Genomic DNA, 5,223 nt, shown 5'->3' with positions numbered 1-5,223 from the left:
ACCCCTCCAACTGCAACAAGGACAGAACCCCCGGTCCTCACCTTCCACCCCACCGAACTCCATATACATCTCATCATCCTCCACCATTTGCACTACCTACAACGGAGCCTACCCACCAGAGATATATTTCCCTCCCCACCCCTATCCAGTTTCCATGAAGACCGTTCCCTCCGCGACTCCCTCATCAGGTCCACACCACCCCACCAACCCACCCTCCCTTCCCAGCACCTTCCCCTGTCACCGTAGGAGTTGCAAACCTGCGCCCACACCTCCCCTCTCACCTCCATCCAAGGCCCCAAAGGAGCCTTCCACATCCATCAAAGTTTCATCAGCACTTCCACACATCATTTACTGTATCCGTCACTCCTGATGCAGGCTCCTCTACATTGGGGAGGAGAAAGTGAGGACTGCAGATCAGAGCTGAAAATGTGTTGCTGGAAAAGCGCAGCAGGTCAGGCAGCATCCAAGTTACAGGAAAATCGACGTTTCAGGCATTCCTGAAGAAGGGCTTGTGCCCGAAACGTCGATTCTCCTGTTCCTTGGATGCTGCCTGACCTGCTGCGCTTTTCCAGCAACACATTTTCAGCTCCTCTACATTGGGGAACCAGGATGCCTAGTCACAGAGTGCTTCTGAGAACATCTCCAGGACACCCACACCAATCAACCCACTTCACCTCTTTCCTTCCCATCTCTCTGCTCCACCCTCTCCGCTGACCTATCACCATTACCCCCACATCCATCCATCTATCGCACGCTCAGCTACCTTCCCCCTGTCCCAACCCCATTTATCTCTCCACCCTAGGCTCCCAGCCTCATCCCTGATGAAGGGCAGTTGCCAGAAATGTCGATTCTCCTGCTCCTTGGATGTTGCCTGACCTGTTGTGCTTTTCCAGCACCACACTCTCGACTCTAATCTGCAGTCCTCACTTTCACCTGCTCTATTTTATGACCTCCAGTCTTAAACATGGCAAGCCTGTGGTGTTTGAACACGTATGGTGATTCAAAGGTGAAGAGAAGGTCTTGTAAAGCAAAGGACTCCCGACAGTTCAAGGTTTCTCATAGTTACATTTTTAGCAGTTTGGTTCTCAGGTGAACTTTAGACTAGAACAGGTCATGTATTTTGACAGCCTGTTGTCTTGCAGTGAGAGTTGTCAAGTCTGGTTCACAATCAGGCAGAACCACTGAATCCCTCCAGCGCTGCAAGAGGTCACTCAGCCCATCGAATCTACACTGATCCACAAATAGCATCCCGCCCAGACCTATCCCTGATCCTATCCCCATAACCCCACATTTACCGTGGCTAACCCACTCAGCCTGCACACCCCCTAGACATTATGGGCAACTCAGCAGGGTTAATCCGCCTAACTGTGGGAGGAAACCAATGCAGACACAGGGAGAATGTGCAAACTGCATACAGACAGTCAACCAAGGGTGGAATCGAACCAGAGTCCCTGGTGCTGTGAGACAGCAGTGTTAACCACTGATCCACCGTGCTGAACTGATAGCTTTTGTGATTCTGTTTACAAACAGCTCTCAGCCAATATTTTAAACAGATCAAGAAAACATGGTTGCCTCACCATGTGGCATTTAAGAAATTCAAGGTCTGTTCCAAACAAGGTGTTGTCTTATTTGGTGCTGTGGATTAACCCTTCGGAAGCCCACCTAGACAGATTTGGATTGGGAAAGCAGTTGTTTTAAAATGGGATGTTCAGAGTGGCCATTTATCTGCCAGAAATTGAGTTTCAATTGTCCCTTCTGTTTAGTATGAAACATGAAAATATGTAGTGTGTAGGTCTGTCTTTAAATAGAGAGATGTGTGAATTCCCCAGAAGGCCACAATTGCGCTTAGAGTCATAGAGGTGTGCAGCATGGAAACAGACCCTTCGGTCCAACCTGTCCACGCTGACCAGATATCCCAACCCAATCTAGTCCCACCTGCCAGCACCCGGCCCATATCCCTCCAAACCCTTCCTATTCATATACCCATCCAAATGCCTCTTAAATCTTGCAATTATACCAGCCTCCACCACATCCTCTGGCAGCTCATTTCATACACGTACCACCCTCTGCGTGAAAATGTTGCCCCTTAGGTGTCTTTTATATCTTTCCCCTCTCACCCTAAACCTATGCCCTCTAGTTCTGGACTAGAAAATGACTTTGCCTATTTATCCTATCCACGCCCCTCATAATTTTGTAAACCTCTATAAGGTCACCCCTCAGCCTCTGACGCTCCAGGGAAAACAGCTTCAGCCTGTTCAGCCCCTCCCTGTAGCTCATATCCTCCAACCCTGGCAACATCCTTGTAAATCTTTTCTGAATCCTTTCAAGTTTTACAACATCTTTCCGATAGGAAGGAGACCAGAATTGCACGCAATATTCCAACAGTGGCCTCACCCAAGGTCCTGTACAGCCATAACATGACCTCCCAACTCCTGTACTCAATACTCTAACCAATAAAGGAAAGCATACCAAACGTCTTCTTCACTATCCTATCTACCTGCGACTTCACTTTCAAGGAGCTATGAAGTAAGGTACCAAGTTTTAAAGACACTGGATGGATTACACAAGCAAGGAGAACAAAACTGTTTAGTTGAGGTTTGCACTAAAAGAAAGGTGAGCTCCGCCAATGGTTAAAATTAACGTTTCAATCTTCTGTTGGGCTTTGATGTTCAAACTAAGTACATCCTCCTCACACTGGGATGATTAAGTGTCAAGATGGTTCATGTTTCAAAGCCAGATCTGAAGTTGGACAATTCAATTTCAGGAAATTAAAAGAAACCAGACCAGTGTTTACTTTTGAAGAAAAAAGACCAAAAAATGCCAGAATTCTCTAAGGAAGGAGAGATTAAAGAGATTTCCTGATATTTTGTCTATGAAAGTTTGATAATGATAACTACTCAGCGACCAAATAAAACACGTATAATCATTAGTCATGACCAACACATCGTAGACCATGACCCCTTCAAAATAGTGCAGGACTGAATCAGTCCTTGATGACCAATTTATTTATTTTTCCTTCTCATTTCCCTTGTGGGCTCAGACTTTGCTTTGATTCAACTGCCTCCATTTCATTAAAGTGACCACTTTGTATTTGCCTCCAAGTATCTGCAGTGTATCATGCAGAAGACACATGCAACAAGCCAGAATATATGACCTTCCTCCAACATCCAGAAACATTCACTTTCCAGTAAAGGTCATGTATCACAAATTGGATGTGGCTACCTTTACTGATATTTCCCCTCGTTCCCATCCCCCCTCCCACCCAACCATGCCCAGGCCTCAGCAGCTCATTGTATACACATTGTAAGGTGCCAGGCTTGATCCCTTTGTAATGGTATTAGAAGGAATGGCAATGCAAGCAAAAGAGTTAATCGGACACAGAGGTTTACTAAATATTATACTGTCACTGATTTATAGTCATAGAGATGTACAGCTCGGAAACAGACACCTCGGTCCAACCCGTCCATGCCAACCAGACATCCCAACCCAATCTAGTCCCACCGGCCAGCACCCGGCCCATATACCTCCAAACCCATCCTATTCATATACCCATCCAAATGCCTTTTAAATGCAGTCTGAAAAACAACCCTCCACCACCACCCTCGGTCTTCTACCTTTGAGCCAGTTCTGTATCCAAATGGCTAGTTCTCCCTGTATTCAGTGAGATCTAACCTTGCTAACCAGTCTCCCATGGGGAACCTTGTCGAACGCCTTACTGAAGTCCAGATAGATCACATCTACCGCTTTGCCCTCATCAATCCTCTTTGTTACTTCTTCAAAAAACTCAATCAAGTTTGAGAGACATGATTTCCCACGCACAAAGCCATGTTGACTATCCCTAATCAGTCCTTGCCTTTCCAAATACACACACATCCCGTCCCTCAGGATTCCCTCCAACAACTTGCCCACCACCGACGTCAGGCTCACTGGTCTATAGTTCCCTGGCTTGTCCTTACCACCCTTCTTAAACAGTGGCACCATGTTAGCCAACCTCCAGTCTTATGGCACCTGACCTGTGACTATCGATGATACAAATATCTCAGCAAGAGGCCCAGCAATCACTTCACTAGCTTCCCACAGAGTTCTAGGGTACATTTGATCAGGTCCTGGGGATTTATCCACCTTTATGAATTTCAAGACATCCAGCACTTCCTCCTCTGTGATTGCCTTTATGTTAAAGTAAATTGCTTGTTTCAACTTTTAGCAAGGTTAGATCTCATGGAATACAGGGGGAACTAGCTATTTGGATACAGAACAGGCTCAAAAGGTAGAAGACAGAGGATGGTGGTGAAGGGTTGTTTTTCAGACTGGAGGCCTGTGACCAGTGGTGTGCCACAAGCATCAGTGCTGGTCCACTACTTTTCATCATTTATATAAATGATTTGGATATGAGCATAAGAGGTATAGTTGATAAGTTTTCAGATGACACCAAAATTGGAGGTGTACGGGACAAAGAAGATTACCTCAGATTACAACAGGATCTTGATCAGATGGATCAATGGACTGAGAAGTGGCAGATGCAGTTTAATTTAGATAAACGCGAGGTGCTGCATTTTGGGAAAGCAAATCTTAGCAGGACTTATACACTTAATGGTAAGGTCCTGGGGAGTGTTGCTGAATAAAGAGACCTTGGAGTGCAGGTTCATAGCTCCTTGAAAGTAGAGTCGCAGGCAGATAGGATAGAGTAGATGGCATTTGGTATGCTTTCCTTTATTGGTCTGAGTATTGAGTACAGGAGTTGGAAGGTCACGTTGCGGCTGTACAGGACATTGGTTAGGCCACTTTTAGTATATTGTGTGCAATTAGCAGGATGTTGTGAAACCGGAAAGGGTTCAGAAAAGATTTACAAGGATGTTGCCAGGGTTGGGATTTGAGATATTGGGAGAGGCTGAACATGCTGGGGCTGTTTTCCCTGGAGCATCAGAGGCTGAGGGGTGACCTTGCAGAGATTTATAAAATCATGAGGAGCATGGATAGGATAAATAAACAAAGTCTTTTCCCTGGGGTGGGGGCGTCCAGAACTAGATGGGAATATGCTTAGAGTGAGAGGGGAAAGACATAAAAGAGACCTGAGGAGCTACTTTTTCACGCGGAGGGTGGTATGTGCATGGAATGAGCTGCCAGGGGATATGGTGGAGGCTGGTACAATTGCAACATTTAAAAGGCATCTGGATGGGTATACGAATAGAAAGGGTTTGGAGGGATATGGGTCGGGTACTGGCA

Source organism: Chiloscyllium plagiosum, chromosome 20 (genome assembly GCF_004010195.1).
Source record: "Chiloscyllium plagiosum isolate BGI_BamShark_2017 chromosome 20, ASM401019v2, whole genome shotgun sequence".
In the NCBI taxonomy this organism is placed as follows: Eukaryota; Metazoa; Chordata; class Chondrichthyes; order Orectolobiformes; family Hemiscylliidae; genus Chiloscyllium; species Chiloscyllium plagiosum.
Note: the sequence above shows the minus strand (reverse complement) of the source record.